General features: G+C 38.6%; 1 protein-coding gene across 4 annotated transcripts in view; it reads right to left on the reverse strand.

Moving 5' to 3' along the window:
* PTPN4 (protein tyrosine phosphatase non-receptor type 4) overlaps positions 1-23,130 on the reverse strand; it is a 175,299-nt gene that overhangs the window by 134,703 nt on the left and 17,466 nt on the right. The gene's annotated exons all lie outside the window — the stretch shown is intronic.

The following is a 23,130-nucleotide window of genomic DNA, read 5'->3' on the forward strand; positions in this document are numbered from 1 at the left end:
TAGCATTGTTTTATTTAAATTACAAGATGAATAGATAAAGGACTGAAACTACTGAATCTTCTGTCAATTTGACGGGATTTACATATTGAGTTTGGAAGCACAAACAATTGTTATTCTCCAAATGAGAAACCGTGACCAACATGAGTCTACACCCTGTGCTAAGTGCTGATAAATAAAATGCAAGAATTGCAATGTGACTTTCACTTTTCAAAACTAAGACTGTAATGATTATCCCACAAGTCCAGTCCAGCAAAGTACTTACGTGCACACCTGATGCTATTATAGCCCTATCCAATGATACTAGTTACTTTAAGTACTTTGCGAGATCAGGGCTTGTGATTCACTTAATTACACACTCAAACTATTTCTACATCCTTTGACAAGGGCGTAAGCAAACCGAAAGTTTCATAACTTGAGAATATATTGAGATAGAAAATTAAGATATCTTAAAAAGTAGTAAAAGAAAGGTATTCTAAAAACTGAATATAACATGATTGATTTTCCTTATTCTGTGAAGAATCATGAAGACATGTTTACATGTTTGCTTCCTGTTTTGAGAGGGGTGGGCGTGCATCATGATTTAAAAAAAAAATAAAATAATTTCGTGGGAAAGTGGAAGACTTTCCAAGCTCCCGGTATCAAGAAGGGCCAGGAATTTGCAGTTCAACCTTCCTCCCACCACTTGCAGCTAACCTCCTGAGCAACTGCCCTAAAAATCCCTGAGATATTTTGCTTTTCTAGAGTACATCTCTGCTCTTTCAGCACAACCACACATCTCAGACATTCACAAAAAAAACAGTCTTTCTGATGATAATCCATCCTTGCAAGATGTTTCAGTTTTGACTTAACCAGCACTTTCAGACTAAGAAGTACTTGTTTCCTTACCAGATGGCACTTTTTTTGGCTACTCAGTCACTCTGGCTTCAGAATTGCAATGCTCTATTCATGCAGAATTACAGAAAGTTTGTTTTTATTTTGCTAAACCAGCATGACAAACGGAGAAAGGATAAAGATACCAGATAAACCCACCAGTTGTAAGCTAAACCCATTAATTCCTCTTAATGATAAAATAATGAAAAATTGTGCCACAAACATTAAAACACTAAAGTAATGCCAAAGAAGAAAGTACACCTCTGACAACTCCTCATGAAGAGGCTGCTTCCACTAGGCCTTCTACAAGTCTCAAAAACAAAAGGCAGAAGAAAACCTTTAGCAGAGAAGAGCAGAAAACTGACCCTCCATACCAGTGATCTGAACCAACAAAACATTTCGCAAACAATATTTTGCGTCACATACACACTCAAAAAGTCAATCACCTTACTAGCCATAACAGCATAAAGATCAGCACCTTTATCAGTACAGCTGCACAACCAGTAGCTAATAGCCAAGACTTTAGAGTGGTATTTGCCTGTGAGCTGAATCAAAGGTTTCAGAAAAGCATGTAATTTGATCAAAAACAGTTCATCCATAGCCCAAACACACCCCTTTGACAGGCATATTTTACAAGGATTTGCGTAAGTGACAAATCAAAGACACAGCAAAGGCTATCTCAGAGTCCTTTCCCACGAATACAAACACCAGTGCACAAAGTAGGGCTGTTCAGCCTCCAAATAAGTATTGCGGTCCTCACGAAACTATTCGGTAGTGACCTCAGAGGGTCTAACTCAACAATTCACAATTCTGTAGCAGAAAAGACTCGTTAAAGGACAGAAAACATCATGATTTGAGGGAACAAAAAGGCAGATCTCTCCTTTCCCTCCTGTCCTCTCCTCCATAAAAATTTGCTGATCAAGACTGACAATATTTCTTCTTTCCTCATCACTGCCTTAAACTAGATGGAAAAGTTCTGTGTTTCAAACACAGCAACAAATTCCTAGGCATGAGCAAGGGGAAAATCTGCACTCAGTGGTCTTCAAAATCCTTCAATAGTAAGTAACCATTCACCGTGTGCTTTGATAGACCCAACCTGCAGACCCAGCAAGGTTCTTGCTGTAACACAGTTGATCATCTCTCTAACCAACCAAAAACACTGGCAGTGATTCCGGTCTTTATGTACATAAATGAAACGATCAAATTCAGAAAAAAGAAGGCACTGTATAATGAATTCGCTAAGGAAACAGGACAGAATTAGGTCAGAACAACAGTTCATCTAGCTTGCAGGCGTGAACAGCAATGTCTTCTCACTCTCTTTAAGGAAGGAAGGAAGGAATAGGACACACACACAAAGATATTTCTCACACACTGTTCCACATGCTGAAGTTTAACATCTTCCTGGTGTAGAGCTCATATTCACACTATGCTGGACATCAGTCATTCATTAATGTTTTCTTCATGGACATGGGAAACGAAAAATTTCCAACTTTCATGTTAGGCAATGAAGCCTTGTATTCCACGTCCCACATAAAAAACGTAGTAGCCTGAACAGCCATCTTGTATTAAACAAGTTTCTTCCATGAAACTAAGAGGCTTTTGCAACTACAGAATACAGTTTTACAACTAAGTGTAATAACTGAAATCCTTAAATACTTCTACAAGGTGGAAACATAACAGCCATGAAAGTAGAAGAGAGGAAGGTGACAAAAGACAGGCTACGTTCTGCATACCACATTCAAAGTTTTTCTTTCCCCGTATGTCAGCAAAGAAACTATAGAAGCATGCAGAGATTATGTTAAAACACCTTCAACATCACACGCTCTCTCAAAAATACTACTCCTAAGATCTGCCAGGGCTATTACATGTAACTGCTTTGTGGCCAATCATGCATATACAACCCATATTTACACCTCTATCAGCATACGTACATACAAAAAGAACACAGTTGTTTAGCACAGACCCTGCAATTACTGGTTTTACTGTGACACACTTGTTTTAGAATATAGTTGGCTCTGAACTGGTTCCATATCATCTTCTCTACTCCTTTCTTCCAGAAGTACATGCACCAAGAACACAGACAATATTATTTCTCCTGACCAGGTATTGCCACGCTTGCTGTACGTTTTGAAAACATAATAGCAAAATACTGAGATGGCTAGCCATTGCTTGAGGTTATAAATCATTTCCCAGCAAATACTAATGTATAAAAATGACAAAACTGATAAAAATTCAGCTATGGTGGTCGCAAACTTCTGAAACAAGAATATGTTTAGCTAAAGTTAGTATGGAACAAATAAAGGACTAACTACAAGCTCCAAAGTAAAATCTGCAGTCCCAAAGAAATAGGAGTAAAGAGAAAAGGTGAGATTCAACCAAAAAAAGTTTGAGAACAACTGGTTGAAGCCGCAGGTTAACTTAAGCATGGTATTACTGTGTGTGCATATATATCTGTGTCATGGACAGCACCACGGGCACTTATGCTAAGAACTTTCTATATATGCAAGTGGATTATTTAAATTTATTTTAAATCAGATTAATCTTTGCATATGAAGGTTTCTGCTTATAATATTTCAGTGTCTTCTGCTAAGCATGTAATATTTAGACACTTGAATTAATAATCCAAAGCATGCGCTGCTACAGCAACTGGAGGAGGACAGAACTTGTGCACTGAAACTCCACTTACCTCTCAGGTCTGTGGAGGGAGTAAGTTGTATGCTTCCTGCCTGAGCTCAGGTATCAAGCGATGAAGCAATTCTAGGGAGTGTTCCCTATCAAAGGGCAGAACATTCCTGCGATACTGGCTTGGTTAGGGCGTTAAAGAGCATACAGAAGCTTCACAAGTGACTTCTCGGCATCCTCTATACTTTTACATAAAAGTATACAGTAAAATGACAATTTGCTTGGGCTTACAATCACCTAACCAATTTTAAGCAGCTCAGCAAATAAGCAGTTGGTTAAGAAGGTAATTAACTGAAATTTAATTTATCCAAGAGCGCAACTGATTCGCTGACTTGAAGAGTTCTTTAGAAGAGTTTGCATCATGTACTGTATGCAAACACTACCACTTTTGCACATGTGCATACTGTACTGTGCTTGAAAGGACATGAGAAATTTCATTTTTCATAGCTAATCTAAAGCAGCTAAGAAGCTAATGCACTGCCAGATTTCCTTTTGTTTAGAAGCTGGTACTTTAGCAACCCAAGAGGCATGTATTTCCACTGTAGCCCACCTGCTGATTTGGGTCCAACATAGTACACAAATTTGCTACAAGAGGTGGAAAAGTAGGCCAGACACAGAGAAAATCCGCATTCTTGAAATATGATGTAGCTTGAAAGATTACAGACCCCATGGTTCCTAAAATTATCCTGTCATTTCACATAGGAGGAAAAAAGCTATTAGAAGTACAAAAAAAATTGTAAGTTTAAACAGAGTAATAGAACCTACTGCATTTCAAACACTGAACCCATCTTCATATACATTTACTAAAAACATGTTAGTGTCAGTTTGAAAGTGCTAAGCACTGTGCACTATTTTGTTGGACATCAGTCCAACAAATAGAAGTTCAAACTTTTTACCTTTCAAAAATTTGTTTTGAAAGCTTTCAGCAATTTTGACGTAGCACACAGCTTCAGGACATTCCATACAAATAAAATCAGACCAGAAATGCATTTTCATTTAAGTGAATTGACCCATGCACTACAAGCCTGAACTGGTTCCAACAATTCATATTTCATTCATTTCTTCCTGCTTTTCGCTGACCAAACAATGGAAAGTATCCATAATTCTTGAAAGTTGATGTGTAAATTTGGGGTCATTTCACTTTGTTGTCACCAGGCGCAGAGGTTCAAGCAGACTTCTAGCCAGGCAACAGCATCATTAATGATTCTGGGCTATATCAACATCTTGTGTTTCTTTTCTAAGTTTATTAATAATCTGTAATACAGCAATTAATCACATTCATTCTGCTTAAGGTAAAAAATATACTTCTGAAAGCTATCTTATGGCCATTTATTAAACTCTTCCTAAAGCTTCCACTGGAAAAGAGGGATATCGCATTTTTCCTGCTGATGAACTGGGAGTTACAGCAACTGCACAATATAACTACAAGCACGATTCCTTCAGTACTACTGAAGAGTTGTGAAAAGAGAACACTGGATACAAGGAGACATTGGCATTGGAAGTTAGGCAGGTAGTTTCCAAAACCTCAACAACTTCTCTTCACTGGTGGGTAACCAAACAGTCCTCTCATTAGCCCAGGTATCTGCATTGGGCTGGCAGCTCTAGGGCTCCAAGCTCACCCACTCCTTGGTCAAGGCTTCCCACACCCTTCTTTACAGCCTGGCCCTGAGCAGCCTCCAGGCTTCATATGCAAAACTGGTACAAACTTATCTGATCTCCAGCTGCTTTTATACATTCCCTCAAGACTTTTGTTATCTACAGGCACCCCAAGATGCTTGATTAAACCCCTCACAGATGCAACAAGTATAGAACAGCAAAAGAAATTCCTTCTTCAAGTAGAGCCATAAAGAACGACACTTTCATGCCTCCAAAATGTCCATGATCTCACCTGCATTTCAGCAAATGTGCTACTCTTCCATCCTCAACCCTCAACCACATAAAGAGCCAAATCTAACATAAAAAACATTAATTCTTAAAGTACATCTGACAGTTTCTGAAAATTTTGGGGCTGAAGTTCAACAGCTGAGAGAAAAAAAGTTTAATTTAGCCCCTCTCCTCCATCACCAGCTTCTATTCAGGAGCCAGTAAGAGAGAATTAATGTTCTACCCACTTCAGATAAGCTTCTAAAACTGTTAATTCATCTTGTTTTATGAACATGAGATTTTCATGGGTTGGAGGATTTCAGTACAGGCTCAACACCTAAATTAATAATTACTCTCAGTTTAAAAATTACTTGAGGACTCCTTGGATAATGCTTTGTATCTACTTCTTTGGATAGGGGTTCAAATTTGAACAACTGCTGTGCAATATCAAGCAAGATTTTCACTGTTATAATTACATAATTACTCACAGAGACAAAAGGTTAAAGGTGAAACACCTTGCTCTGTCACTTCCAGAATTTCAGTTTTTCCAACATAAAAAAAAAAAAGTGGTCACTCTACACAGCGAGGTGGCCAATCCATTAGAGAAAGCTGGAGGATGTATACCCAAACGCAGCAAACTGGCTTGACTGTACTGTAGTGATCTACTATTTCATCTGAAAAATGAACTATTTTGACAATTTGATAATTCCCTCCCTTGTTCCTCCCTTCCCACAAGAACAAGATCATAGTGTACAGCAAAGCCAATTATAAATGACACTGCTATCTAATGAAATGTCAATACTCATTATGCTTGAGCTGTATACACAATGCTCCAAAAAAAGCCTCTCAAATTCAGCTGCTCCCTTCCTCTGCTTTGGGTCTGAAGTAGGACAGTGAAGGAAGTCTAGTATCTCCTTTTCTTCACTGCTATACGTAACATTTCAGGAAACACAAGGACAGCAAGACAAAATTCATTAGTCTGAGACCATAACACTTACTGGCACAGTTTAAAGTGATACTAATTTAAAAAGTAGTTCTTGGAAACTATGCCATCAACACTGCCAATTATTTTAAACCTAAAACCTTAATGTCCTCCTTTTCTATGCTCACTCATTTTTTGCATGAAGAAAGTAACTGTTCCATCTTCGCTATCCAAGACTCTAGATTACGCCCCAAGAAGATATTAAAAAGGCAAAAAATACAAATACACTTATAAATATAGACTCCAAACAGCTCAATATGGTTCATTTTAAGCCCATTTTTAAGTTTCAAATCTATTCTTAGTTAACACCTGTCCACACCATATTACAACAGGCAGCCTGATAAATGCACTGGATTTCCATAGCATGTTCTTTCATAGTAAATCTGACCTCTTTTTTCAGGTTTTGACCAGTTTTCTAGATGGGGAAACTAAGCTTCAGAGAGGCTGAAGAAATATACCCAATATACTAGAAGTCTGCAGCTAAGAAAGATCTAGAATTAAAATAGACTTTTTTTTTTGTTACCCTATCCTACTTTAGCAGGTTCAACCCATTTCCCTTTTCACTGCAACAGCCTTCTTACAGGTCAGAGTGTGAACAAATGCAAAGACAAGAGAAAAGCCTCCTTCCAGCTAGCTCCTGCCAGCTCAAGGCTGATTATTCACTGACATAATGACAACAGTACTTCAGAAGAGACAGGTCTTCTGCATCACTTCCAAATGATGCAAGGGAAACACTCAGAGTCCACGTGACTATAGGAAAAGGCTTCGTATCAAGTACCTATGGTTTTTCGCAACAAATACAAACCCATCTGTCCTACAGGTGTCACACTGAAGCCACAGTCAGACTTGAAACATCATATGAATCCATCCAGCTATATTGTTTCTGACCCGGAGACCTCTGATTTGCAGGTGACACAGTTACAGGAAGTTTTATAAAATGACAAGCCATGCACATGCTTAAAGAATATGCATGATGTTTACATGAGGTTTCGGAGATTATTTTGAGCATAAGTCTACAAAGTTTCTGTATGACAGCAATATACCCATATGCACCTTAACGAACCACAAAAACATACCTATCCCTCTATTATACAATAAACTATAATTAATATTCAGGAGTCAGCTAGATCATAGTGTGACCACTTTACAGAATGGTTTAGGAACAGCATACCTTGGTGTGAAGAAACAGAGAGCAGGCAGCTCAAGCTAGAAATGTCTTTAAGTAAACATACTGGTATAGTTTAAGGCCTGTAATATGAAAACGGAGTTGATGGCAACCACCAGCTATAGCAGTGACCAGCTTGTGAGCCACTGAAGAGACCCGGAGGGGAGAGCCCCTGGGTGGACAGCTGTGGTCACTGCTCCGCTGTACAACCACTTCAGCCAGAGCGATGGACAGCAAAGAAACACATGCACCAAGTTAGCAGCAGCCCACGCTCCTGGAATAAGCAATTTAGGATGGAAAATGGCAAAGCTAGCAGGAAAAAAAATGTGTAACTATTTTTTTAAATAAAATTTTTTTAAATTGCAGACCAAACCCCGTGGAAGGGCAGATAGCTGAAGCAGTCAGGATACAGATGCCGTGAAAAAGAACTAGGAAGAATTATACTGTTTAAATATCACAAAACAGTGAATTTAACTACACTTCTATATTTAAAAAAATATTATAAATTAAATATGCAAATACATCAATAAGACATAAAACCACCTTGTTTCCTAGTATGCAGCTATCAGCTCATGATATTTGGAGGCGATTATGATGTGTAAGATTACTAGGAATACTTAGAGAAGTTTTCCGAATGAGTTCCACATCCAGTATTTTAAACTTGATTATATCCATAACCTGCCCTTGTTGGAAAATAGCCTTAAAAATGGCAATCCCTGATCCTCACATAGATGATTACTATATCTGTCTCTTCCCATTCCTGGAGCTGGATCTAGTATTCTTGGTTTTATGACTCAATGCTATAATAAGATGTAATAAATGGAGACTATAATGAAACATTACGAAAATATCTTCCTGATAGAAACTCTCAAAATAAATTTGCAGTAATTTTTAAAATGTGTTCCTAAACTAGGTTAAATAGATTTTCTAGTTAAAGGGAATTCTGGTTCCCATACAACCCTAACATTAGGAAGCCTAAATATTTACTCACTAAAAGAAAAAAGGGTTGAAATTAGTGCAAGTTCAGACAAACCAAAACCAGAAGCACCAGGTGATAACAAGTTAGCATTTTGTATCTTGCTTAAGAAAGGGGAAAAAGAAAAACAAAAAAACCCAAACCCAAGACCAACCAAACTCAGACACACCCTAAACTACTTCCTACAACTTTCCTCAAAATTATCAAGGGATAACTAAATTTGACTCCCCTTTGCTATACAACTCCAAAAGATAGTTCTTCACCTATTAAAAAAAAAAAGTTTACAATCCTCTACAGGCCTAGTAGAAACCAAAAGCTCTTTAGTATCCAAAAGGAGCCTGGCAATCCTCAAGCATTTAATGACAATGTTCAACTGCTTATAGCTATAATAACCTAGTACAGTCCTTGCCGGACACTAATTATGAACAGCCTGACTACACGTGCTGAATCAAGGAAATGTAGCAAGTGAGAATTAGGTTTTGATTTCAGCTTTTCCATCTACAAATAGGAGGGGTTTTTAACACAATTTAAGAAGCCAAAAAGAGAAAGAAATTACATGTAAGTAACAACTGCTGGTGTTCAACAGTTGTATATAACTAAGCAGATAAAACAGGTAAAACAGCAAATGCTGGAAAGTTACATGTTTTAACTTGGTGTGTCTGTAAATGAACACAGGTCCCACATCCTATACACCCTACGAGCCTCAACCACAATTATCTGAAAAGAACATCAACAGAAAACATACCGATGCAGAAAATCCATGGGCTAGCTATTAACCACTTGAGCACACACAGATCAATACTGCTGCACGCAGCAGGATCATCAAGTCCAGGGCAGCCAGTTGAACGGGCAACTTTAGTTCCAGCTATGGCATCTGTGTTGTGAAGCCTTTGAAGCTGACAGCAGTCTGAATTGAAAACAAACTGGCAAAATTCGGAAAAAGCTTTTGTTCTACTCATAGCCATCTTCAAGCTGAATTTTGGCTGGCACGAGAACTGAAGTATTAGACGGAGGGAAAGTTGTCTGTGTATATTCTGTTCAGAGCTGCTAAACCTAAGCCAAATTATCTTCAATAGACTTAAACACAGCAGATGCTAATTCTAAGCCTGAATATAACCAATTGGACACTTTCCATCAAAATTAGTTTTTAATCGGGAATGCCATTACTAAAAAATAGAAATTTTCACATGGAAAATTTCAGTTTTGCCAAAACACACCGATTTCCCACTGGAAACATTAAAATAATGCCTGTCTGGCTACCTGCCTGGAAAACGCTTGTCAACTCCGCTTCCTCCTTCAACAAAAAACAAACCAAGGGAAGTCTCTAGCAGCACTGCCCAGAGGAGTGACCTCACTCCATCCATGCCCCTGGCTCTCAGCCGCCCTGCCTCCCACTCCTCTCCTGAGCACCCAGATACTCAGCCTCTCCCCAGCTTTCTGGCCCTGTGGTATGAGAGCAGGGCAGGTCGCTTCTTCAGTTACTCCTGGGGTGTGTGCTAGAGAGAGACCCCAAAGCACGTCTGGGCACTAGAACAAAAGCTCTCTGTACACGGCAAGAGCAGCTTTGCTGATGGACCTGCCCAGTAGCAGAAGAATCATCCTATTCATATCATCCCAAATTTTAAATTCTCCTTTTTTCTATTAAGGCCTCTCACATTCTTATAACTTCAGTGCAGCTGAGATAAGTATTCTTCGGCCTCCTCTCAAAGATTTTCTTTATAGGAAACATTCCCATTTTCAAGCCAGCTCAAGAGGACTAGAAGTTCAAAAGTTACTTAAGTGACTCTGGCAATGAAAATATCACTCACGTTCAAGTGATTAAGCAGTTAAATCTGATAATCATTCACCTACAGTGAAATTTTTAAAAATAGATCACAGTTTTGGGCATTTAGTTTCTTTAGCAAAGTATCTTAAAGAGGTCTAAGCTCCCCAGATTTGTAAATAGTACAAACCTACTTTGTAAATGGATAATTTTCAAAGATCTTGACCAGAAAACGACGAGACAAAAGTTTTCCAAAACTGTGGCACACTGACCTCAATAGTTGCACCCTGTCAGGGGTTATGACATGATTAAACATTAAGGCCAGAATACAAGCTCGGTGCACTTACCTTACTACACTGAGTTTTGTAAATTTTTAAACTACAATCATTTTTGTACATGTAAGAGGAAAAATTACCTTCAGTATATTTCTAACAAGAGTTATCTAAAAATGCTTTTCCTTTTGGGATGCATTTCCTTCTTTTGAAACTAAATTGACAAACTTACAGAAGCATATAGAGTTTCTGTAAAAAAATGTGTTGGAAGAAAATGTAACGCAAGAGGAAAGACAAGATCCAAACTTACATAAAAAGTTTATAATTCTTACCAGGGTTCATCAAAGTAGACTTTTGAAAAAACTTTAAAGATTTATTTTTTGTTTCTGAATATGACTGTTTTCTTCCTTATAGCATTACACAGTAACACTTGGAAGGTTCCATAAAATTGACTTAACAAAAATAGCAGGTGTTATTGTGTGAAAAGCAACATCGCCCTGTCAAGGCTAACAATGAACATACTGCAACAAAACAAAACAAAAATCCCTGCATTCCCACATCCAAAAAGTAAAGCCACAAAGTTGCAGGTTTACAACTGGGGCAAGCACCGAACTTCAAAAGGTGGAGTTTAATGCACTACAGCACCAAAATGAAGTCACACCATGTTACCCAAGCAAAACTAAAATTCAGTGACAAACTCTGTATTTATATACATCTCAGCCCACCCAATTAAATCTCAGACCTTTAATTAGAAGTTAGATTCCTTTTACTAACATAATAGTGAATTATTTTCCAGGTACAGGGTATACACTTTCTACATAAAAACATTTAGTGTCACTGCATTTAATAAAACATCCAACTGAGAAAAATTATCTGGCCATTTTGCTTGGAGCTGAAAACTTCTAAAATCAGCTACCATTCAGAATCAGCAAGAAAATTCTAATACTGTTGGTTTGGGATTAATTCAATTATTCTATAATTTACTGAATTTATTTTTAGTAGGAAAACAACTTCCACAATCTCCTCTAAAGCATTCTGTGATTCATGTTCAGCAAGACAACAGAGGCTTTAACACTTATCATATTGGCTCAGTTCAGTGTGAAGTTTCATGTCCACTGAAAAAGCAGGCAGATAACAATGTTACAAGCCAGTTAATCAACTAAAATGAAGCAATTAAACACCACAGCTCCAGCTGGAATAAAACACTGCAGAGAAGGGAAAATGAACACACGCATGCAGAAGTAGTATGTGCTGAAGTTAAAGAGCAACAGGCTATTAAAAGGAGAAAGTACTACAAAATTATAAAAGGCTATTTATAAGCATGTCATACTACTATTTACCACACTGCTGTTTATGTTTTCTGTCATGTATTTACCACTTTTAAGCAATAAAAAAACCCTGTGTACAGTTTAATCACCTGCATATCACAGGGTCTTCAATTTCATTTACTTACTATTTTGCTGCTCCTGAGAACTTTCGTCCAGCCAAATCGATTTCCTGTCAGAAGCTAGCACATACCTCTTGCCACAAACCAACATGTGAAGAGCCCATTGCCCCTGATGATACCTTAACAATAATGAAATTACCTCTTTTATTCTTCCCTGTAAGACAATGAGAGGTCTGGAAGTATCCTGCTAAAATATTTTCTCTGCCACTAAAATTGTAAGATAGATCAAATCCTCACCCAAAGCATCTTTGCTGTGTTGCACGCTGCAAGCACACAGTTGCCATGCCTCAGCAGAGAGGCTGGGGGTGAGTTCAGTTTTTGGTCTTTCCCCTGCCAGAACCATAAACACCAACCTGACTGTAGCCACAGCCCAATACAGAAGTCCACACGTCCACGTCATCACAGTGAACTTTCTCAAACTTGTGGTATGGAAGATCAGACTGATTATTATTTTTTTTTTTAAACAAAGCCTAATTCCAAGAAAACCATGCTGACAGAGGTGGTTATACATCTAGTCACTAAACTTTAAATGAAACTCAGATCAACTTTTCTACTACATTGCCTATAACTGACACCTACTTATTCATAACAATCTAACCATAAAAGCTGTTCTCAAAAGTAGTCTTAATCAAGTGATTAATTTAGCTTTATATGCCACAGTGAAGTTCACGCTACTGGTGCAAAAAAGCTGACTGTTAAAAATGAACATGTTATTTTACTGTTCAACTGTATACGGGAGAGACTGTGACATCCTAGCCTTTAACATTCTTTTCCCACTGTTTTAAAAATAAGGATAGAGCATTATTTTTCTCTTTGAAGTCAAATGACAGAAGCAGCAGATTGATTTAAGAGCCTCCTCTGCAAACTAATTCACATTCCAACATTCAGCAGCTTTACAAAACACTTCGCAAAAAACCCATTTGGATAGTCTCTTCCACTATATTTCAGTTAACAGATACTATTGTAACTGAACAAAACCAGTTATAATCCCCAGGCTGCCAGAAACCAGAAGTTTGCAAGGCTGCTCCATCTTCATTGCAATCAGTTCTCTTTGCTCCTCCATGCAAGTACTAAGCTCCTGAGCCCCGCCTCTGCTGAGCCAGGGACTAGGCAAGGCAGCAGGTCTGAATGACAGGGTTTAACCGATTCCCTCTGTGCTCTGGAATTCTACCGAAAAAGTACTTTAAGTACTAATGAATGATTATGCTAAATGTCTGTTTCAAATTCGTAACAAGCATATGAAGCATGCGGTAGTCTATGAAAACCTGATAGCAGAGACCTAACACAAGGCTTAGTGAGCATGTTTTCAGCAAAGTTGGCATGCTACAAATGCCAGAAAGGCATTTCATAGTCAAAATAAAAAAGTAATGTAAATCTGCAAGAAAAAACAAACTTATCCACAATACCATGATTTCCAAAAGTATGTAAGGAACACACAATTTAAGCAGCTAATCTGTAATGATGGCCTAAGCAACAGTCATATATACGAGGCGTGAAATTCCGTCTCCAAAGCTATCTGAGAAATGTCTCCATAAGACAAGTCAATGTACTTTTATGATAGAAGACCTTTAGTATTTGGAAATTCAGTATAAGCTGTTATGTAGACAGCTGACATTTATCCCAAACCCCTATCTAAGATGGGCAATAACTCCTCACAGTCAAAACTAAGCATGGGAATGATGCTGCAGTTCTTAAGTCTAGGAAGTAACTGCTTCCTCAGGTGTTAATTGTGGTCCATGCCAAACATAGTAAAGGAATTAATAAGTAGGCATATTTCTGGCCAGCATTTCAGTTCTCAAGGAAACATACGTACTACGTGACCCATACTTCCAGTGTGCACTTGTATGTGGAGACTTGAATCTCTGACAAAGAAACTCTGAAATTCCTCCAAGCTTGTGGAGCCAAAAAGATTCAAGTCTTTTGACAGAAATGATAAATTTAAGTGTCCCTGACAAGAAAAAGATTTGCAGAAGGTACCCAAGTCCCCCAGCTTCTTGTCCTTTTGGTAAAGGTGAGAATCAAAATTTTTGCTGTTTTCTATAAAAGTAGTGGAAGGGAAGCTGCCAGCAAGTAAAATCATCACTTCCTTAAATACCTTTCCTTTGAGGCCATCAGTGAACACTTTTTTCTCCTCAGCTGCCAAGCAGTCAACATTTTAGGAGAGATTCATTTCCCTTTTCTAAAAGGGAACAGAAGTTACTGTGGGAAAAAAAAACCCAAACTCTCAAAATACAGAGCACAAGTATCTGTGCAGTGCCTCCCTCTGAATAATGCCATGTGCAGAGACTGTCGATGGTAGAAGGAAAGAACATCTAGAATTCAGCGTGGTATCAGCCATCCCAAAATTACTGGCAGTCCTTAGAAAAAAGTTCACCATTAGATGAGGCGTGATTAGTCTCCACTAGCACTAACTTGCAACAATGAGAAATTGTACCGCTAAGATCAATTCAGTAACCAAATCTCAAAAATAATTAATATGAGGAAAGTTTTATGAAGAATCTAGCTTAGTTTCCCAAAAGCTTTAGAAGAATTTACTCTAGGCATTTGTTTTATCTAAAAGAAAATGCAGTTCTAAGATTTCCCGCTACAATTCTTTCTTATATTCAGAGTTCATGAAGTCACAGGAAAAGGCTGTGGCTCCTAGAGGTATCAGCACAGACCTCCAGAGAAATGAAAACAAGTTACAACAATGAATATTTAAGTTACTTTTATGAATACCATTATAGACAACAAAAATTCCTATCCAGTTGATAATATAAACAAGAAAATTTTCTCAATATATTTTTGCATTTTATAGAAACAGATATGGACTCTCTTGGGAGAGCCGTTCTTCTATGAATATGACATCAAACACAAGAATTTTTTTGTCTTAGCAAGTACATGTTATTATCCCTGAAAGAACTAACAGATAACAGTGGACAGCAGAGATAGCACATCACCAAGTTTATGTTTTCAGGCATTTAAATGTGGCTACTAACAGCACTTTGAAAGTCATTAGGCAATTTAAATAATATACTAATTAATCTTAAAATAGCCTGGCTCTTGTTCCTGTTGTTTTCCCTGGAAAGGCAGGTACAAACATGGGTCAGATTCATAAGCTGATAGTTACAGATTCACAGGTTGATGCAGCAGCCATTTTGAAGCTACAAAGATAATTATTACTGAAATCATCAGTTCCATACCATTCCTCTCCTTCAAGTCTTCCAGACCTCCTCTACGTCCCTTCTTCACTTCTCAAGGCTCTAACAGTCCCCCTTCTAACTGCCTGATCCCCTTCACTACCCAAATCCTTCCTGCATTATGCCCATTTCTCTAATTGCCTTTCAACTTCCCTCTGGCCTACTCCATCCTTGTCTTTGCTACTCCATGCCCTACTCCTTTGGAGTGGGCACAGAAAAGGGAACAGCAATAGAAATTACCAAAATGTCCCCCAAAACATACCACCTGGAGGCAAGAAGAAAAACTGTAGCCAAGAGACAAGAACCATGCCTAGGTCTGGGCCCAAGCTTAAAAGAGAGATGCCAGATACATCAATAGTCAGAGTAACACCGCAGGTGTAAGACGCCTGATGCACTCTGCCGAGATGCTTTCCACATGGTTATGAATGAAAGGGATGAATGGCATCATCACTGCTTACACAGCATTACCAAAAATCATTAAAAGGCTTTTAAATTTCACAGATTTTAACATCAGGTACAGAAAGATTCCAGACCACCAGCAAAACATCCAAAAAGGTCCTCCATAGTCAAGTGACCTACTCCTACCAGTCTCCCAGATGCACAAATTCTGAGTTAATTCTCGGTTTCAGAACTTAGCCCTGCCTCATTTTTCTATCATCTTCACCAACAGAATTAATCCAGTGCCTCTAATATTTAGGGACGACCTCCTTCAAAACAAGACTTTCAGGAGCAGAGAAATCCCTGCAGGAAAACTGATTAAGTACAAGTCTATTCTCGACATGCACAAACATGTTGACAGTGACAAGATACAGCTTTCCAGAAGGTAAGTCTTCTGATACATAAAAAAAGAGAAGAAACTTACAGTTTCTATCAAGTGTGAAGAGACACTCAGAAGATAAAACAAATTTTTTTTCTTGAAAGCAAAAATATTGTACAAAGTACATGGGGAAGGAACAGTCTAACAGCATACAAATTAATCTATGAAGATAGCATTAAACGGTGAGGACCCCTCCAAGTCAGCACACCTGCACTGCTCCTCTTGGGCACTGTGTTTAAAAACTCTTTTCATTCACAAGCCTCTGAAGTCAGAGCCCAATCACTTTCTTACATCCTCTTCTTTAGGCACACTTTAATAACTAAACTCAGCTTCCCCAAGCTATTTGCTGCCTTCTGCATTACATGACAGAAAGTAAAATTTCTACCTCATACAGAGAATCACTATTTTTTTCCCCTTGGAGGCAAAGAAACAATATAAAAATTACACTATTATGCAACTTCTTTTATTACAAGGCAGCATCAGTAATACTGCTTTGAATTGTTTATTCCAACGCTTTTTCATTATCTAGAATTCATATCCTTAAAAAGGAATAGGCTAAGCTAAAAAGCTATTCAGCTAATAACTAAACTATATTATCTTAGAAGCGCAGTTTATTTATATTGCCTTTGAAAAATATTATTCCTCCCAACTGCTGTAAAGATGGGTTCTCAGGGTTTAGATAAGAACATTTCAGGAGTTTCGTTTAAACCAAATGGTCTTTTGGCATTGTTTTTGGTGGTGGTAGTTTTATTTAGTTTTTCCATGCTGTATTAACACTAACATTACCCTAATATTATTTAAAAAATTTTTTGTTCATTTGTTCTAATGGTGTTTTAGAACACACACACAGTCCAACATTACTGAAGCACTTCTGAAGGCATCATCTGTAACATCCCAGAATTAAAAGGCTAAAGAAAAGGGACATATGGCAGGATATGGAATGTGCATATTAACAATGAAACCAAGTAACTGGGTTCTTCTATTTTCCAATGTCTATTCACATGCACTTTCCCCTGTCAGCAGCTCTGAAGCACAGCCCAGTTCCCCTGGAAGCAGCTGCAGGAGCCACAGGTGAAAGCACCAGGAGTGTTGTTCTGCAAAGCAGGTTCCCTCTGCACAGTGGTATCGTGCTCAGCTGAGGGCACAAAGCTCTTCCTCACGCTCCCACAGATGTTCAGAAGGGATATTTTCCCCAAGTGAAGACACTAGTATCACAAAAGCAATGGGCATATTTGCTGACAGGATGAGATTATTCTCCTTCTAAATAGCAAGATGTTCTCATCAAGATATCACAGACCAGATTCAGTTCTTATGGGGGACCAAGTCTTTCACTACAAGAACTACTTCAAATAAGGACTTTAGGGAACACATTACTTCCAAAAATGCAATCATGAACTAAGTTTGCAAAATGCTTCATCTTAACAAAGATGTAGGAGACTGCTCAGAATTGTAAGGCTCATGAAGATTCAGAGTGCCAAACCAAAACCAAACCACCAGCCGCTTAGTTCAGTTTTCCCAGTTAAGTCCTTCGCGATAGAATTAGTGGATCCATGATAGAGACAAACAAGCTTGCCATACTATGAACAGGCAAAAAACTTCAACCACGAAGTGGAGAGGATCCTTTTCCCATTACAGAATAAACCTGGGAGCAGATATAGAAACTGCATTCTTCAATAGCATACAAAGGAGATCTGAATACGTTACACTTGCGTTATGATTATGGGGAGCACTCTAGCCAACAAAGTCCAGATTATCCCTTCTGAATTCCAGCCACCTTACACGCATTAGCAATACTGACTTCAGAACAACTACACTTCAGCAAGTATCTGTCGCTATGGGTTGGCAAATACTGACTAGTCATCTAGATACAACCAATAGGCTGCCTCAGAACTGTCAGCAAACCGAGTAACACTGATAACATCCTGGCCTATCATGAAATTGTTGAAACCTTCTGTAGAAACGTGCAACAGCAGCATACAATTTATGCTCTAGATCACAGCAAGGAGACCTTAGTGACCCATGACTGGAAAGGTTTCTTTGGCTCCAGAAAGCTGCAGAGTAGAAACACACAGACCAATGGGTCCCTTTACTGTCCAGTACAGGTTTGAAGAGTCTCAGCTTTGTCCAGTGCTGGGAAAGGTCCTCTCCTCTGAAGTCAGTGCTAGCAGGTCTAAAATAGGAGAGATGCGGTTCCAGCTGGATCACTCCATTACTGAGCTGAGGCTGCTGGGAACATTACCCACCACTCGTGAAACAGTGGGTAGCCAGTGCTGTGCACCACACCACTCCTTCAGCATTAGTTGACAGTGGGGCGGCTCGGAAGGCAAGCCGAGGAATATCTGAGTGTTCTTCAGTTCTGACTATTCAGAGGAAAGAAATAAAACAAAGCTTGTCCCTTTCAGATTCAGGAGCTGGTGTCAGAATGCTCTGGCAATTTCTTAAGAATGGGCATGATGTTATGTGCATCAGGGAGAGGTAATGGTAAAGAGTTTATTACCACCACTGTCTTATCCTTTAGAAAACTAGCACCTACTCTCCAAGAACAAGCACAACTTGTTTATTTACCAGAAAGTCACCCAAAACTCTCTCAAACTTCTCAGCAGCTAGGAGTATAAGGAATCTACAATGTCCATCCAAGAATGTGCTGTTCTCAACCTCTGAAAGCTGGATCCCAGAGCGCAGAAATCCCTGTTATTTAACACAAAACCAGCAAGAAGCTTGTGTCTGCTACTGACAGGCAGGCAGACTGCTAGGAGCTATTCTGATTCTTTACGAAGGATGTAACACGAGCATTATTTAATAACAGACGTGTCCATCTGTCCTCTGGAAGTATATAAAGAGAAACACAAATTAGAACTTCTTCACAGTGTTAGATCATCCGCCTTTAAGAAAATCTGCTAAAAAAAATACCAGAGAAGTGAAGAGGTGCCAACTAGACTGAACAAGTGCTGACAGAGCTCATGAAAGTGCAGAAAAATCTCATCTAGCTCTCAAGAAATCCAAAATAAGTAACTGAAGAGCACAGATACCCAAACCTACAGCTCATGCACACTTTGTGGTAGGCTTTGTTTTTTAAAAGATACATAGGCTCCACTACATGTACATCTCTCTGGCAGTGTGGTCACAGCAAAATAATTTACATCGATGAACGACCATTAATATTTTTGCCAGTCTACATTCCATTAAGCCATTTTGTAAATTTGCTGTTACACTCCTTTGAAACATGATAAGGGAAGATATTGGTAGCTGGAGCAGGAGTAGCTATGCCACCATTATATGGCAATTTTTAATACTGCAGATCTGGTTCTTAATCTCATCTTGCAGTTCTATGGACTGCTGAATTTTTAGTCTGAACCACAAGGGATGGGAAAGGTCTTATAATTATAGTTCTGTGAATATTTATCTGAAATTCACTTATGTAGTTAAGTTGTTTTCCAGTTTTGCTGGCTTCACTAAGAAGTTCCTTTCAGTTTTATATTGAACATGAGCGATAGAGAATTTAAGAGAATACAGAATCGTTTTCCAGAATAACTGTACCAGAGTTAAGGGAGATCAGAGAGCCTTTACTTAAATGCCTGTTTTCAACACACTTACAGATAAAAATATGACATCTATGGAAAGTACATAAAATCTAGGCAAGGCAACAGGGGAGAAATAGAAAACTGACTATTTGACAGCAACATTTAGGTAAAGAGAACACAGACACTATCTCCACTGGCAGCAATTCAAGAAAAATATTACCTCAGGAATCCGAGAGCAACTACTGAATGAAGATCATGCCTTCCCTTCAGTAGAGAAAAGAGCAGCATTCAAGCGATAATGGAAAAGAGCAGGCGGTAGGATCCATGTTATTGACAGGTACCAGCAGTATAGAACAGATACAGGCTAAAAAGACATTATATGAAGACATTATGTGACTACTGAGAAGAGGAGGAAGGTGACAGTAAGAGCTCTCAGGCAGGGGAGCGCTGCCAGCCTTATGACATGGGCATCAGATCCCCTAGTGCATATATAATAAGGCCTTCGGATTTCTGGAAGAAGTTGGAGAGATCGTGAGACAAACCCACAAAACCTCGTATTTGTTTACATTTTACATGCCATGCAACTGTCTGTTTTCCATTTCTGATTTGGGGTTATACTTCAAGAGACCGGAATTCAACAGTTCACCTTCATCAGGGCAGTACATCAAATCCTGATATTAAAGTTTGGAAAATGACCTACTTACTGAAAGAAAACCTAGTGCTGAATGATCATCTGTAGCCTGAGCAAGCTCATGTTTGTTTCAGTGCATTAAGCTCAGATTTTTGTTTTATTTCATGGTTTGATCTTTGAAAGAACCAAAGATTGAACCTTTCGTCCTAGAACCAAATGGAAATTTTTGAAAGTCAGTAAAGGATTATGATAGCCAGAAAGAAGGCAAGGACAACACAATGAACTACAGCACACTGAGAAATGGAGGTTTCTACTGATGTTGTTATTGATCACTTATATTAAGAAAGATATGAACAAGCAGCTTTGGATAATATGTCCATTAACAAGACGGAGAGGGAAAGAAGTGAAGGAAAAAAAAAGCAGCAGAGATCAGGATTCCCCAAAGTAGGATGCGATCGCATCAGAGACAATTAGATTTTACTTTGATGAACTCTTTATTCTGACATAACCTGGCACCGCTAGCTAACACAGCATTCCTGACCTACCCCTGAGCCTGGCCACTCATTTCCAGCCTTGCATCATCCTCTCCCTACTGCTGGCACAGCCATGTGTACAGCCATATGGTAAACCAGAGTGGGGAATTAGGAAGCAACACAATTTTGGCAAAGTTACTTTTCAGTCAGACCAATTCCCCAATACAGCTCACTGTGCAGCGGCGTAAGCACTACAGCAGCACAAGGAGGACAGCAGGCAGCCAGGAAGGGGGGGAAGCTGCTTCTTTCATGGCTGGATGCTAATACCTTTACTCTGTTTTCCTTGTTTTGACCAAGTGAATATCATTCATTTTGGTAAAAGCCATTTCAACGGAAGAATAAAAGTGAGAAATGGTGAAAAGGTGGGGGAAAATGTAAAGAGAAATTCAAAACTGAAGTTTTAGATTGTGTGTTTACTGAATTTGGGAGAGAACATGACTGATTAAAATGAGGTGATAGCTAGAGTAACTGATGGGATAAAAAAAATGGGTTTTGTTTTTTTTTTTTTAATGATGAAGCTAAAGCAGGCACTCCTTGTAAAGAAAAAGTCTAAGGAAGTCAGTGAATTAAAAAGGGATGAAGAATGATGATAAATGGAATGGCAGGAGATGAAGATGCAGAAACTGAGGGGCAATCACTTACAAAAAAGAGACAACAGCATATTCTTCCTTGGTGCACCAGAGAGCAGAAGTCTCATGTACCCTCAACCACTTCCACAGCTATTTATGGACTATCACAAAATAAGTCTGAATTTATTGAAAACCAAGCCATCCATCAAACCTAAGTTAACTTCCAGATGTCAGTGCTGAAATAACGGCATTCTTATGTTTATCCAAATCGCCTTCTATATATACCTGAAACCGTTACATCATTTCTCTACTTATCTTCTACTGACCCCCTTAACATCTCCTGCATTATACAGGTCCCTTTCACCACAGAATACACAAGGACTTGCATACAATACAGCAAACAATGGCAATGAAGGATAGCTGGGAAGAAACAAGTGGCATGTGATTTGTTTTATGGTGTCTGAATCATTAATTTGTATTTTGTTTCAGGAGGTGCCAGGGGAAAGATTAAGACTACAGCGTTAATGCAGACAATTCTGAAAAGGTCAAGTTTCCCAAAATATTATGAAAATTCACTAGTAAAATGTAGCCAAAGACATATGTGAAAGAGCTGATGGAAACTGACAGAAAACTGCTCTAAAAGGCTCCCTGTGCTATTTCATCTGAAGGTGGTACAGTGTCTGGTGTATCAAAGAAAATGGAACGGTAGTTACCAATGCACATGTCAGAAGTTTTACTGAAACTGTACTTAACTATAAAAAGGCTTGAACAGACACAGACTCAAGTGCCAAGTCTGACCTAAACCCCTCTTTTTACTTCTGCATTACAGAGGTCTTCAGGAGTACAAGGTGCTTTAATACAATCTGTAACGAGCAGCAAGACTCATCATACTGTGTCTGTACTGGTAAAAGACTTGCACAGAACCTAGTATTTACTGCACTTTCTCACTTCAAATTTATATACTCAGTAGGCGTACAAAAAAAATAATCTCCTTTTATCCAAGGATTTCAAAGAGTTTTACTGGGAAACAATATTTTTCATTTATAAAGGAGTAGAACAAGATGCAGAAAACTGAGTAATTTGCCTGTCATTACACAGTGAGTCAGTGGCAGCAGCCCACACTGGTCATACATCTTTTGCTGTTCTTATCAGGTACTGCCATTAGAATAAGGTCTTTTATAATAGCTATATGCCATATGTATTAACAACATGATCCTCACAATTTGAAATTTATGCTTGTTTTTTCTTTTTCTATGAAAAAGAACACTAAAGCTTATACAATGCACTCTGGTTTAAAAGATAACACACTAGTGGCTTCCTTTGTCACTCCAGTACGTCATTGCCTGAAAGACACCAGAAATGCTTTTGGGTTTGCCTTGAACATTTAAAAATAGTTACACCTTCTACAGAATTAAGGTTATAGCCATTAGTACCCACATGTTAAAACCAAACAAAACTAGGAAACTGATTTATAACCAGTTCGTATGTGGCTACACCAAGGAACGTTCACTGTATACAGGACCTGCATCTTACACTTCTCCATGTTATTCATAACTGTCGGGATGATCACCTAGAACATAAGAGCACAGCACTCAGGTTCTTACCTGCAGCACATGCTGTGCCAGCCCTTTTGATGCAGAATTTTGCTCCCTGTGGTATGAAAAGTGACTACTGCACGCAGCGTGGAGGAGATGATGGTACAAATGAACAAGGAACAGTAGTACATAAACAAAAGATGAATTGTTAGAAGAAAGACTAATTTATGCAACTCAAAGGAAAAATTTCCTCTAGTTAACAAGCAATCCTTAAATCGCACAGAACTTGGCATAACCTCTATCATCCCTTTAACATATCATCTTTG

The sequence above is a fragment of the Phalacrocorax aristotelis genome, chromosome 5 (assembly GCF_949628215.1).
Source record: "Phalacrocorax aristotelis chromosome 5, bGulAri2.1, whole genome shotgun sequence".
NCBI lineage: Eukaryota > Metazoa > Chordata > Aves > Suliformes > Phalacrocoracidae > Phalacrocorax > Phalacrocorax aristotelis.